Source organism: Phoxinus phoxinus, assembly GCF_949152265.1.
Source record: "Phoxinus phoxinus genome assembly, chromosome: 8".
In the NCBI taxonomy this organism is placed as follows: Eukaryota; Metazoa; Chordata; class Actinopteri; order Cypriniformes; family Leuciscidae; genus Phoxinus; species Phoxinus phoxinus.
This window is the reverse complement of record NC_136883.1, coordinates 8,538,541-8,554,552: the sequence shown is the minus strand read 5'-3', so window position 1 is coordinate 8,554,552 and position 16,012 is coordinate 8,538,541. Positions and strand designations below refer to the sequence as shown.

Genomic DNA, 16,012 nt, shown 5'->3' with positions numbered 1-16,012 from the left:
ACATACTGACAGTCCCTCTGCATCCTGAACCTGTGAAATTCAGAGCTGCATGACTGATGTTTTTATCGTCTTCACTGATGAGAGACTTAGCACAGACTTTATTTTTAGACCCTTGTTTTGGAATCTCAGTGGAGAATAAGCCATTCCACATCTCGTTGGGAAATCCTCCAAAGTCATTTGTAAGCTGAGCACCCAACATCTGCTCCACTGGCTCAGACTACAGTCACAAACACATTTGCTCACGCACACACACTCACTGGTAGCATCAGGTATCCAAGATCGTTTGAGAGACTTCACTAGAATGTCAGTAGTGGCCAATGTTTTGAATGTTTAAGTCAGACACGTCTGGACTGGAATATTCAAGAATTTATTCCAGAATGTGTATTGTTGGTTAAGAAGGTCATACACTGGAAAGTTCCCTAGTCTACTAAGCTATTTGCATAGTGTTTAGATAATTAAAACAACTTTCAGTGCACAGCAGTGATGTGCAATACTTTTTTGAGCATTGATAATAATGTTTATTGAGCTTTAAATCAACATATTAGAATGATTTCTTAAGGATCATGTGACACTGGAGTAATGACTGCTGAAAATTCAGCTTTGCCTTCACAAAAATAAATTACATTTTAAAATATTTGAAAATAGAAAACAAGTAATATTTTACAACAATATTTTTTTTTCTGTATTTTTGATCAAATAAATTACTGAAGCATGTGAATTTTGTCTTATTAACGTAATTACGTCACACAGTTAGATAATCTTGGGAGTTGGAAGTTTCACACTGAGCATCTGCAATGCTGCAAGCACCAACCCTGGTAGGCGGAAATGTCTATTTTAATCCATTAACTCGATTTCACTTCACTGTTGCGATCAGATCAAGCCTCTAAACTCCTGGAAAGTTTTCAGTCCAATGATCCATCCAGTAAGGGAATTAATTCAAACAATCAGTCCAAACGGTGCTAACATAAATAAATCAGGCTTATTAACTCAGAAGTGGCAGAGACTGCGTTTTCATTGATTTATTCATTTCAGGGTGTATTTCGCTTTAAAACATGAGCTCTGTAATTTTCTGAGGTTGTTTCTGAAGAGCGCGAGTCCAAAGTACCTTTCAAGGAAAGTCTGTTTACTCGGCGGCCATATTTGCAACGCCTCCAGGCAGCTATTTCAGGCATCCAAGATGAAGTCCTATCTATTTGAATGGGGGAATCCTGAAATATAAAAAACTGCTTGGCGAACTCACAAATAAATAACATATTTAAGCAACAAATTCTGACATGAACTGTCCCATAAATGTTGTTTCTTATGCTCAAATAGTGTTAAAAGGCTTATTTTTCAGACTAGACGAGCCAATGCGCATGTGCAGTCCTAAGCATGAGTCTCTGGTTCTATCAGAACTTTAGCTTCTAACGAATTTATCAATCAGCGATTGGCTCAATTACCTGGAAGGTGGGACATAGTCCGCCATATTCCACTTTGCAGTTTCTCCCATTTATAACTAATAGGAGTGAACCGTCTTTCTATATCTATAGCCTTTAGCAAGTCCTCATTCATTGCGCTGAACAGACTGAACTAAACGTTGAAACATCCACCGCTGAATGGCCGAATGATACGCAAACAATGGCTGCGTTTACACTTGGCATTAACATGCGACCTGTATCTGGATGTTGTCCACATACACATTGAAAAGACAAGTGTAAACGCGTTTCTGATCGGAATGTTATCCGTTCAGCGTATCCAGGTTCGGAGGTAGTCGAGGACGCATTGTGATCGGATCTCAGTGTAATGTAAACGCAATCCAGCCATCATGTCTGCATTCACAGGTGGACGTCATATAAATCCCCGCCCAGTCTCCCCATGTGCTGTCAGAAAATAATGGCCAGACGCAGTTTAGACAAATTAAACTTATTTGAACCTTACAATAAACGGCAATATTTAAAACAGTTTATTTATACTTACTTGATACTGTGTGTCATTTTTCATTTTAATTGTGCAACATATCTGAACGAGGCGATCGCCTGTACAATCACAGTCATGAGATATGAAAGCTTTAGCGTAAGTTCTGCCAGGAAGACTCAGTGCGCCACATAGTACTTTTACTTCTAACCAATCATGTGCTAACACACACAGTATAAAAGAGTGGTACTTACATTCGTCTGAGTTCGCAGATGCTGACGCTGCCAATTACCTCCATCCTCCCCCAACCACCACCAAGATGGTACCTTCCCCTTCATCATCCCCACCACCACCAGGATGGCCCCTTCCTTATCTCCAGGGGGGTCGGCTGCGCCCCTGCCTTCGTCTTCAGGCAGGATATGCAGATTCCGCTACCCTCGCATTGCTCTCTAAGGACGGGGCCTATGCCAAAGAACTTTATAAATTCATGCTTGCTGGGCTGTTAATAAATATACGCTGTTATATCAATTTATCTCCCGAGTCTTTCTGGTAGAACTTAATGAAGAGCGTGTACAGCTTTGCCAGAGAAATACTGGGAATAAACTTTTTATGTTTTAAATGTCGAATGTTTTAATTGTTTCAGCATGTTTATTAATCTCCCACATAGTCATTGCACGCTATAACCTTAAACCCCGATGTGACAGTTTAACATGATCAACCCAGTTATTTTTGTATGATCAACTCTGGAAGTATTCCTTCATTCAAAAAACGTAATTTGATCTAAGACTGGAGATTGCACAGGAAAGAAAAATGAGTGAGTGAAAGCAATTGGGACATTGATTAATTTGTATCATCTTTACTCTTAATTTGGTGTCGAGCTACAGACCTAATTTAAATATTATGCAAAAACGGAAATCCGATCGGTTATCCAGATACAGAGGCTTATGGACAAAATGTAAATGCACGGTGTCCTGATTGGCTAATGATCCGATCTGCTTGATCGGATCATGGTGATCGCATGTTAATGCCAAGTGTAAACGCAGCCTATGTTTTTCAGCTGGATATAGAAAACCAGCGTCTCGTTAGTAAAGTTTTGATGGATGAGTATTCAAGGTCTGAATACTCAATCAAGGTAAAGATGACTGCTGTGACGTACAGTAGTCGTACAGTAAGCACTGGGACGGTCATGGCAGAAGCTTAATTTTGTGCTCCGTAACACATTTTTGTGTTGATTTAGATGTTTGTTTTGGATCGTTGTCCTGATGGAAGATCCAACCACGGCCCATTATAATATTTCTAGCAGAAAAACATCAGGTTTCGATTTTTTATCTGTTGATATTTGATAGAATCCACAATATCATGTATCTGAACAAGATGTCCAGGACCTCCAGTAGAAAAATATGCCCACAACATTAAAGATCCAATGGTATATTCAATTGTACATATGGGGCACTTTTTATCCTTGTGTGCACCAAACCCATCTAGCTGCCAAATTCTTTCTTTCTTTTTTCATCTGACCACAGAACCCTGTGAAGATTCAGTCATGTCTGACAACTGAATTTGCTGGAGTTTGTTTTTGGATGAGCGAGGAGAATTTTTCTTGAAACCCTCCCAAACAACATGTGGGGAGGGGTTGTTTGATTATTATTATTTTTTTTTGGTAGGCTTCTGACTCCAAGACTCAACTAATCTCTGCATTTCTCCATCTGTGATCCTTGAAGAGTCTTTGGCCACTCAAACGCTCCTCCTCACCGTGCATTAAGACAATATTATAGACCCACATTCTCTTCCTGGTAGATTCGTAACATCTTTAGTTGATTGGAACTTCTGAATGATTGCCCTAATGGTCAAAATGAGGATTTTCAATTCTTTAGCTATTTTCTTACAGCCACTTTCTATTTTGTGGTGCTCAACAATATTTTGATGCACATCAGAACTATATTCTTTGGTTTTACTCCTTGTGATGGATGATTAAGGGAATTTGGCCTTTGTGTTTCCTCATATTTGTAATCCTGTGAAACAAGAAGTCATAGCTAGAATACGGGAATATGCTTCAGAGATATTTTACTTGGAAAAAATTCTAGGGGTGCCAATAATTGTGGCCAACGTGTTTTGGAGAAAAACATTTATTTCATAATGTGATTTGCTACTACCAATACATACATGACACGCTGCTGTGAGCAAGTAAGACATGCTGCTGCTGTACCACATAGCGTACATGAATTACCCATAGCACATCTATACAGGTGGAGCTGGGGAAGGCAGAGGGTTTCTTAAAGCGTGCAGCACTGTCAAGGCAAATGCTAATCAAGTATTTGAAGGTTGAGCAGCGAGCTCACTGGCTATTGATACGGCAGGAACCAATCAGCTGTGCCATGTAGATAACAAAGTGATAAATAGATTATGAGTTAAAGGACCTAAAAGCTTGCGCCATCTAGAGTTTCATGCCAGAACTTTGTATTTATTTCAACAAAAATACATCAAATGTGAAGTGTCACGCAGAGAATTCTGGGAATGTCAATTTATGGTTTTTCACTGTAAATTATACAATGCCTTGTTCTTTTTCACTTCCAAAACTGTAAATGTAATGGTATACTGTAAAATTACATTTATTGTACGGTTAGCTCTATTACAGTTATTTTTCATTGTATATAAGGAAACTTTCTGTAAACAAGGTAACAGTTTTTCACCATACATTTTTACAGTTTTTACCTTTAAAATCATGATATATTTTTTTACACTGAGGTTTTTAAAGGTGTGCAATTGAATGGAAATAAAATAATAGGTTAAATGGTGAGAAATCACAGCTATTCTCTGTAAAGGTGGTTTGCATGAACTGTAATTACACCAGCAGCGGGGGAATATTTCAACAAGCACTGCCATCTCCACACACACACACACACACACACACACACACACACACACACACACACACACACACACACACACACACACACACACACACACACACACACACACACACACACACACACACACACACACAGTCCCCAGGCTTGTGTGCTTTGATTCATAGCATTGTCAATGTACCTGCAAACCAAGCATTGGTTAATGGAGTCTGACCAAACACTCCAGATGTACACACATATACACGTATAAGTCATTTTTCACGTTTAACGTGAACACAAAAGCACCTTGAGTTAGACATTCATCATCATTTTCATCTCAAATTTAAGACTTTGAACACACACAAACAAGCTCAGGGATGTGAAGAGGGAATAATAGATGCTTAGTACCAGAACATCCTAGATCTCAAAGCTTTAAATGTGAGCTATCAATAATGCAGGAGTCACATCAAACCCATTCCTTTCCTCTTGCAGAGCAGAACTATACATCTGAAATAAATGTTCAAATGTTTGGAACCCAATACTGTCAAGAATTTGCTGGTTAGGCTAGCCCTATTTGCCCCTGCTGGTAAATGCTGTAACTACACTATCTGGCTGCAAACAACATTGTTTGACCCATAGACTGTAAAAAAACATGATCGACACACCTCCAATCTCTTCCATTGTAGAAAAGTGAAGCCGCCAATGCCCAAATATGGCCCACACTCCCGCAGAATCGGATAGAACAGTTTACTGCAGAACATTTCATTCTGTCTGTGGGAAATAAACAGTTATGGAAATGTAGAAATTAAGTTAAAGCTCCAATCTCCTCCTGGAGACCTGGATCAGACCAGAGGACACTGCCACACCGGCTGCGCTCTCCACTAACTTCACTTTCTCACACACCCCTCGTCTGACTGGAAGGGGTGGAGGTACTGGTCTGCTCATCTCAAACGATTGGAAATTTAATAATTGACCACCTCTGTGTAACAACAGCTCATTTGAATCACATTCTATTACCATCACCTGTCCTATTAAAATCCATTGTGTAGTTATATATCGTCCCCCAGGTCAGCTTGGCAGTTTCTTGGAGGAGCTTGATGTGCTACTCTCATCCTTCCCCGAGGATGGCACTCCTCTCATAGTTCTTGGAGACTTCAATATCCATCTTGAAAAACCTCAAGCTGCTGATTTCCACACTCTGTTTTACTCATTCGACCTCAAACGAGTATCGACTGCGGCTACTCACAAATTAGTTAACATATTGGACCTTATTTACACACGCTACTGCTCCACTGACCATACACTAGTCACTCCACTGCACACCTCAGATCACTTCCTCCTCCCTCTCAACCTCAACCTGCCTCAGAACACAACACGCACTCCCCACAGGTCACCTTTCGGCGGAACCTACGCTCACTTTCACCCTCTCGTCTATCCTCTTTGATCTCATCCACACTTCCTCCACCAGACCAGCTCTCATCACTAGATACTAAAAATGCCACTGATACTCTTTTCTCCACTTTAACATCCTGCTTGGACAACTTCTGCCCCCTTTCCTACAGGCCAGCCCGCGCCACTCCCTCTGCTCCCTGGTTATCTGATGTTCTCCGTGAACATCGTGCTAAACTTATGGGTGCAGAGAGGAAGTGGCGCAAATCCAAAGATCATACTGACCTTGGTCTTTATCAATCCCTCCTCTCTTCCTTCTCTGCTAACATATCTACTGCTAAAATAACTTACTATTACAACAAAATTAACAATTCTTCTGACTCTCGCATGCTTTTCAAAACCTTCTCCTCTCTTCTTAACCCTCCTCGTCCTCCTTCATCAACCCTAACAACTGATGATTTTGCCACATTCTTCATAAATAAAACAACCACCAATCAGCGGACAATTTACCAATCCACAAACCGACACACACTTTTTACCAGCTAACACACACATTCTACCCTCCTTCTCCTTGCTTTCAGAGACGGAAGTCTCAAAACTCCTCCTTTCCAATCGCCCTACTACCTGTCCGCTTGATCCTATTCCCACTAACCTACTTCAAGCTATTTCTTCCTCTGTTATACCCGCACTCACACGCATCATGAACACCTCTCTTCACACTGGCACATTTCCCACAGCATTCAAGTAGGCTCAGGTAATCCCACTGATTAAGAAACCCACTCTAAATCCAGCACATCTAGAAAATTACAGACAGGTATCCCTTCTTCCATTCGTCGAAAAACACTTGAACGAGTTGTTTTCAACCAGATCTCCTCCTTTCTTACACAGAACAACCTCTTGGACAACAATCAATCTGGCTTCAAAAACGGACACTCAACTGAGACTGCTCTGCTCTCAGTAATTACTGCCTTTGATACAGTTAACCACCAGATCCTCCTGTCAATCCTAAAGATGAAGGGCATCTCGGGAACTGCACTCCTGTGGTTCAAGTCTTATCTCTCGGATTGGTCCTTTAGAGTGTCGTGGAGGGGTGAGGTGTCTAAGACCCAACATCTAGCTACTGGTGTGCCTCAGGGCTCAGTGCTTGGACCACTTCTCTTCTCCATCTACAAGACATCACTAGGATCTGTGATTCAGAAACATGGCTTTTCATATCACTGCTACGCTAATGACACACAACTCTACCTCTCATTCCAGCCTGATGATCCGACGGTAGCCACTCGCATCTCAGCCTGCCTGACAGACATTTCTGGCTAGATAAAGGACCACCGCCTTCAACTAAACCTTTGCGAAGACAGAGCTACTTGTAATCCCGGCTAACCCAGCACTTCATCACAACTTCACCATTCAGCTAGGCTCGTCATCCATAACTCCATCAAGCTCAGCCAGGAACCTTGGAGTTGTAATTGATGACCAATTGAACTTCACAGACCACATTGCTAGCACTGCCCGGTCATGCAGATTTGCCTTGCACAACATCAGAAGGATCAGGTCATTTCCTATCAGAGCATGCTACACAACTCCTTGTTCAGGCACTTGTTCTATGCAGACTGGACTATTGTAATGCTCTCCTGGCTGGTCTCCCAGCTTGCACTGTCAAACCGCTGCAACTGATCCAGAATGCTGCAGCTAGAGTGGTCTTCAACGAGCCGAAGAGAGCACACGTCACTCCTCTCCTCACAAAATTGCACTGGTTGCCGGTTGCCACTCGCATCAAATTCAAGTCACTGACGTTTGCCTACAGAACAACCACTGGCACTGCTCCCTTGTACCTTAACTCATTACTTCAGACTTATGTGCTATCCAGAAACTTGCACTCTGCAAGCGAGCGGCGTCTTGTGGTGCCATCTCAAAGAGGCACAAAATATCTTTCTTTGACCTTTACCATGACTGTTCCCTACTGGTGGAATGATCTGCCTAACTCAACCAGAGTCCGTAGCCATTTTTAAGAAACTGCTGAAGACGTATCTTTTTCGGCAGCACTTGATCCAGTAATACTAACACTTTCTCCTCTATTCTCTAAAAAAAAAAAAAAAAAAAAGGACTACATTATATTGACCTGCGAAGGGTCACAGCACTTACATACTGTTGTCCTACTGCTAGTTTAATTGCTTCTATTGTTCTCATTTGTAAGCCGCTTTGGATAAAAGCATCTGCTAAATGAATAAATGTAAATGTAATGTCTCACGTCTCATTAGATTACATGGAGAGGGGGCGGGGTTTATGACCTATACTGCATCCAGCTAAGTTGGGGGCGATCGAACCACTTTGGCTTCACTTTTCAGGACTTTTCATTGAATCTGTGGTTAAAATGGAAATCAGACATGAGCTGCGTCCAAAATCGCATACTTCCCTACTATATAGTAGACGAAAAACAGTATGTGACAAATGCCATACGTCCAAAATCACAGTACTGATCAAATAGTAGGCAAAAAAGTTCCTGGATGACCTACCACCAGCGAGACATGGTTTGCATATGCTACTATATACACTGTTTACAGTGTACAACATGCACTGCACTGCACTTCAATATTCCATATTTGGCTACTGTTTTGTGAAAGAAGTGATATTGTGACATACATGTATTAATTTGTGTACATGTGATTTAGTTCCTGAACAAAAAATATGGCACCTAAACAAAATCTCATGGGAACCTCAGTTTTTGTGATATCCACTTCAAATTTGGAACACATCTTGGTTAGACCTATGGCTTTTTTTTATAGAATTTTTAGGGCCAGATTTGCGCCAGCAAAAATTATTTAAAAAAATAATGTCAGGATTTACTAAAAACATCTAGGTGAAAAAAATTGCTCTGAAAAGACGTGGACAGTTAGATGCAAAAGGATGTTAGATGCAGGTGTCAGATGCAAAATGTATGGGAGGAAAGTATTTAAATGAATTAAGCAATGCGATTTACTAAGGTTTGCGCTAGTCAATTTACTGCTTTTGCACCATTATATAACATCCCAAAAAAGCAAAGATCTCTTAAACCAGAGATCATGTGCAGAACTTTCCACACCCATCACTGATTTATGGGATTGCGCTATCATGCTAATTTGCCATGTTTAGTAAATCTGGCCCCTAGAGTCAAAATTATTTTGTAAAAGATATATGTATATGTTTAGAGCAGTAGCCTACATTTACTTTACTGTAAACAATATAATACTTTCACTTCAGCAATAATCTGCTGAGTGTCTTTATAAAGACAACCATATAAGTTTAGATTGCATTTGTATATGCTCAAAAAAAAATCTCTCTCTTATCTCTAAGGAAAACCAAATAATAAATGATATTGACCATCTGAAGCTAACAATGTCATGTCAACAAATGGAAACAGTTAAAGCTTTTATTATCATATATATTTTAGATATATATTTTACCACAAACACCATACTTTTACATATTATTGAAAAACTGAAAATCCTTAAAAAGTTTTTTTTCTCAAAATGTTTGCTAATTTCATTGATTCTCATTTGTTACACCTATAACATTAAAACACTGCACACTATATATTAGATCAAATCAGAAACAGAATCAACTGTGTGCTGCCAAATTTCCATAGTCAAACACTGATCTAGTGGTTTAGTGCAGAGTAAAATCAAAATGTGCCTGTGTTTAACCAGTAAGTATAGCTAAAGCACAATAGAAAGACAATCTAAGTATACTGTCTTTATTTCACAGCTCTCACTATCATCACATCTGCAATTTCACAGTTGAGCTAAACATCCTTTCTTTAGCGTAGTACTACTGTTGATTAGCGATAAAGTGAACACTGCCTGAGCAGTTTAGTTCTGCATTGGCAAATGCAGACATTCTAGAACCATTAATAAAACCCAATGCCTTCTACCTGTATTTAAAAAATGGTTTCTTGATCTTAGCACAGGTAGATACACGCTATGGGTAATCCCACATTCCTCTGAGATAAATGCAGTCACCCTTTGTGATTCTGGAGTTTATCCAGGGAGGAGTGTTTGGACATGCAATTTCACTGATATGACCTCTGACTGAAACGTCAACCAATCAATGTCCTGTTTAACACAGTCAACCAAATGCAAGCCTAAGGGTGTTTAAATGGGCCTAATTCGAGACATCTGATGTGAGACAGGCATCAGATGGCTGTTTGTGAGGCAATGCTGTCCTGTCTTTATTAGCACAAGTGGCTCTTCATTTGCTTTTAGCAAGCATTCTAGAAGAATCACACCCTTTAAAAAAAATCTCTCTCCCTCTCTCACATACACAGATACTGTGGTCACTACATTTCCTCACACAGAGCTGTGGCAAATTCCCAGAGAGGCCCAGCTCTAGAAAGCCACATTTATATGCAGCCTTCATCCCCACTCGCTCTTTGGCTGTTACGGTCTCTCTCTCATCGGAGCGAGGTGTTCCGCATCCTTTGAATTCACACATTCCTGAGTATTTGTTGCTCTCAGATGCTTCTGTATGATTGAACATCCTCAATGTTATACAGGGCAACTGGGATCCCTTGGATATGAGATTCCAAAAAACACATGAGAAGAGACAGGGTTTGCACAAATACACGCTGCTCAAGACGAACCCAGGGCCACCACATTATTGTAAACAAGAAATAATCGAATTACTATTACTGAGCTGTATGGCGGGTGGGTCTAGGGGACATTTCCTATGTTTTCAAAAAGGTTGGGAATAGGGGAAAATGGTAAAAATTAAGAAAATTAAGCCTAATTTTAAGACATGGACATTTCCATTATGAAATTATTTTCATGATAATTAAGGACATTTTCCCTGCAAATTCTCATTATCCAATTCAGAATTACTTGACAGTAATCCCCGCCATAAGTATAAAAAAAGCTTTAATTTATATATATATATATATATATATATATATATATAATTAAATAATACAAAATTATAATAAATTAAGTATACATGTTAGGTGGTATTTGTTGCACTAATTGCTTATTAGCATGCATATTATGATGTTGGCTGTTTATTAGTACTTATAAAGCACATATTAATGCCTTATTCTGCATGACCATATTCTACATCCCTAATCCTACCCAATACCTAAATTTAACTACTAACTATTAATAAGCAGCAATTGGAGTTTGAGGCAAAAGTCATAGTTAATAGTTAGTTATTAGTGAGAATTGAAACCTAATCTAAAGTGTGACCCTAATCTTAATTTATGATGTTGGTTGTGTCCAGACAGGATGATTTTTATATTATTGTATTGCAGTAATGAGAATACGTGTTCACACAATGATAGTGAGAAATATTCTTTCTTTCTTTCTTTCTCTCTTTCTTTCTCTCTTTCTTTCTCTCTTTCTTTCTTTCTCTTTCTTTCTTTCTTTCTTTCTTTCTTTCTTTCTTTCTTTCTTTCTTTCTTTCTTTCTTTCTTTCTTTCTTTCTTTCTTTCTTTCTTTCTTTCTTTCTTGGGGATGAAATTGATCCCAAGCATTCTTCATTAGATTGTCCCTTTTACTGGAATAAATGTATGAAACATTACGTCCCCAAACTCTCAAAGTAGCAGTAGTCTTGAAACATTGTCCAAAGTCTTTTCTGTGATTAGAAAGTAGCAATCATGCCCTGTGCCGCACAAATTCTTTCCTCTCTGTCTTTCATGTGAAAGGTATCATTATAATTTGGTAAAGGTGTCTAAAGCACACTTCATGGTCTTCTTTTCCAATGAGAAGAACTTTTTGCACCTAACATTCACTAAAAGCACTGAAAGAATAACCAGCAAATTTATATTCACCACACGGACGAGTTAAATGGAGTTGTAAAGTGTTTAACATTTTAAAAGTTTGATATGATCAGTAAAGACTCTAGCATTCAGTTCGGGGGTTTTTTTTGTGTGTTTTTTTATATGTATGTGAACATTTACAAAAACAAAACTACAATTTTCATTTATCATTTAACAATTTTAAAATTGTCCTATTTGCAACACCATTCCTAGAACAAATCTACTCACTTCCTAAATTTCTCTTGTAATTTAAATTCAAATGGGTGTCATATGCATTTTTACCTTTTTAAACTTGTTGCATAATGTTGCTGTTTGAGCATAAAAAAGGTCTATTCCAAAGCGAGTTTTTCTCTATCAGTAAACACTGTTTCTTAACTCCCTGAAACGCCTCCATTGTAGTCTTTAGTTTTCTTTCAGGAACGTAGTAGACGTCACAGTATTCCTCATTTTAATTATTATTATCCAAGGCATACGCAAGTAATAGAGCGAGGCCTGGTTGAGTTGTGTTAGTAGTATTTAAACTCACAGTTATGGTAGTGACATTTCCAAAATAAGCTTGAAGCAGTTGACCAATCACAGCACACTGGTCCAGCTGACCAATCAGAGCACATTGTGCTTTTCTGAAAGAGGTGCTTCTAAAGCCCCATTTGGACGGGATTAGCTTTACAAGGGTAGATGGAGTAATGTAATTTTACCACAGGACGTCTGCAATATTAATTGCAAATTCGCACGGGATAAGAAATCCTTATGCGCGTATACGTTGCTTCCTTATATCATATGCACAAACACATAATCTTTATAACCTATAAAACTTCCGATCGAACAATTTATTAATTAAATTCTGATTGGATTCTGTTGGTAATAGACACTTACCTAAAGCTAAAAGAAATTGTGTGCCTCTAACTGCACCCACACACCGGACGCGAATAGCGCGTCAGGCGCGAGTGATTTCAATGTTAAGTCAATGCAAAGACGCGTTACACGCGTTTTACGCGCGTAACGCGTCTTTGCATTGACTTAACATTGAAATGACTCGCGCCTGACGCGCTATTCGCGTCCGGTGTGAACGCACCATTACAAGTGCTTTTTCAACCTTCTTTTTGTTCTGAATGGTATGCAGAGTTTTGCCACAGACTTGACATCCCACCGCCTAGAATGCAACTGAATGCTTTTTCAAGCGCCTCCATAGTTGAAAAACTGCGGAAAAGTACTTTTAAACATGAAATGACGGAATATTTACGTACGTATTTACAGTGGGTCTATTCGCACGGGATTAGAATCACCTAAGGTAATTACTGAGATGGCACATTCGTACGGGACTAAAACCAGTCTAATCCAGTTCGAATAGGGCTTTAGAGACCAGAATTAAACAGACCGTTACAAACAGACTGGGAAGAAAGGTGCTGCAACAATGTTAAATATGTGAAAAGTAATGAGGGTTTTTTTTAACATTCAAGCACGAAAACCAATTCTAGTAGACCCCAAAAACTAAATCAAGACTTTGAAAAAGGTCATAAAAATTGACTGTTCGCAAAGACCCGCCCCCCTTAGTTACTGTTGCTATGCCCGACAAGCTACGCCGCTCTCACGCCACACCATGTTCTCACGCAGTGAGAAATACATCGTGGAGCAGAGAGGACACGGACAACACACTGACAGACAGGACAGACCAGGTTACTTTTCAGTTACTTTTGATATTAAACATATTAAACAAAGTCTCACCTTTCAAATTTGGTAATTTTTTATCAAATTTAAACAATAAATACCGTTTTGTGCCTCTTTAATGTGTCTGACAGATTGCTGTAGAGCATCAGTTAAAGCTGCTCGTGAACCGATCATCTCTTCTAGTTAATTTATAGCATCAAATAAACATGAATGAACATAAGAAGGAATGTTGTTTTAACCGCGGAAAGACGTCAGTACACTCCGTTTTTCAAGTTCAAATTCTCCCATGTTAATCTACTAACTCTCCTGACTGCTTTGTCTGACAAAATGGCGGATGGTGAAGTATCAATTAAATATCCCGTTAAATCTATCTATCATTTCTTAAAGAAATAGCCGCCTGTCATTGTTCCAAACTTGCATGGCTTTCTTGTTTCTTTGAAACACGTATTGAGAAAGGCTAAAGAACTGTACAGGCCATGGGGATCAGGATTATAAAGCTCCAAGAAAAGCACCATGAAGTAGTTTGTGTTATGACAGGAGGGTGAGTAAATTATGACAGAATTAATTTAGCATTTTTTCTGTAACATTTATGGGAACGCGTTGCTGGCACTGAATGATCATAACACAGTGATGCTAAAGAAACACAGTAACTCAGCAGTTCACACTAGTGTCGCAAGGCTGCAGACCGGAGGTGACGCTGATGTAGAAGCACAATTTTTGGATATTTTCACATATCAATAATTTTTTGTATTCACGCTGTGCAGATAAAAAAACGAGACCAGTGATGGCATAGTAGCATCAATGAGGATTCAAGGTGCGGCCACATGAGTTTGTGTTCTATTCACTTTTTCATTCATATGCATATTGCATACAAACACAGGAGAAAACATTATTTATAATTGATTATTTATGAAAACATAAGACCTTGTGTGACATCATATCCTGTTACCCATACTCAACACGGGGTCTGAAGTAATTTCACAAGTTTTAAGCCTAGTGTGTCCACACCTTCAGATTTGGGTCAATTCGCGTGAATATCTGCAAAACCTGTTTAAAAAAAGTGAGATCACATCTGTCTCTCTCTCCCTCTCTCTCCCTCTCGCTCTCTCTCTCTCTCTCTCTTTGTGAGATCACATCTATCTCTCTCTCTCCCTCTCCCTCTCTCTCTCTCTCTCTTTTTTTTTTTTTTTTTTTTTTGCCTAGATGGTGGTCGCAATGCAACTGGCTTGTGCTATTATTTTCATTGTGATCTCAGAGTAGGATGGACAAAGTTCAGGCATGTTCAAGATTCATTCGAACATTGAAGAGAGCACCAAAACTTAACAATCTGGGGTGCGTTTCCCAAAAGCATCGTTAGCCAACTATGGTCGCAAGTTCCATTGAACTCTATTGGTAACTGGCTCTATTGGTAATAGAACTTGCGACCATAGTTGGAATAATAGTCTTTTATTCCCTATTGTGATGTATATCTGAGTAAAACAGCTTCTCGAACAAGAAAAAATCTAGTGCGGGACTTGATTTTGTTTAAAGATTATGAGGGCACATGAAAAAAAAAAAAAAAAAAATGATGTCCACAGATAAATCATTTATGATAAATGTAGAAGTATTCTGACTGAAGTACACTGACTTTAATTGCTTTAATTATCCATCTGAAACCGAAATTTAAAGTAATACAACAAAGAACATTCACTTGTTTCTAGTCAATATTATTGTTTGAAATAATATTCCCCAATTCCCAACCATTCGGGACTTTATTAGCTCCAGAAGAGCAAGTGTTGAGATTAATTTGACACATCATTTAAATGAAGTGTCCACATAAGTTTGCACTTCATAAACTAACTATCACTGAGCTTTGTTGATGGTTTGCCCGGTTGAGGTAAAAAATGCTTGTTCTTCACTTCTTACACAGACTCAAAAGGAGCTCTGAAGATATACGTCATTGTGGCACACACTCACCTGGGCCTGTCCCTGGGGCAGAGAGTGTGTAAGTGCATGTGTGTATACTGTCGGGAGGAGGGTCACGGAAAAACCCAACCACAAAAAAGCAGCCAGACAACACAAGAGCACCTGATCACTGTCATAACATGCTACTCCCATCCCAACACACAAACACAGCAATAAAAACACTGTAGGTAAGCACCAAACCAGACTGAACAAAGGGTTTGCGTGTATGACTACATCTACAGACCAATAAACTTAATTACAGCATACACTGTGTTCATGCTCTTTATGTATACAATAATAATAATATATATGACCCTGGACCACAAAACCAATTTTTTGAAATTGAGATTTATACATCATCTGAATTAATACACTTTTGATTGATGTATGGTTTGTTAGGATATTACAATATTTGGCTGAGATACAATTATTTGAAAATCTGGAATCCGAGGGTGCAAACAAATCTAAACATTGAGAAAATCGCCTTTAAAAT

General features: G+C 39.0%; 1 protein-coding gene across 3 annotated transcripts in view; it reads right to left on the bottom strand.

Annotated features, from left to right (window-relative positions):
- LOC307003355 (CLOCK-interacting pacemaker) overlaps positions 1-16,012 on the bottom strand; it is a 350,350-nt gene that overhangs the window by 109,870 nt on the left and 224,468 nt on the right. The gene's annotated exons all lie outside the window — the stretch shown is intronic.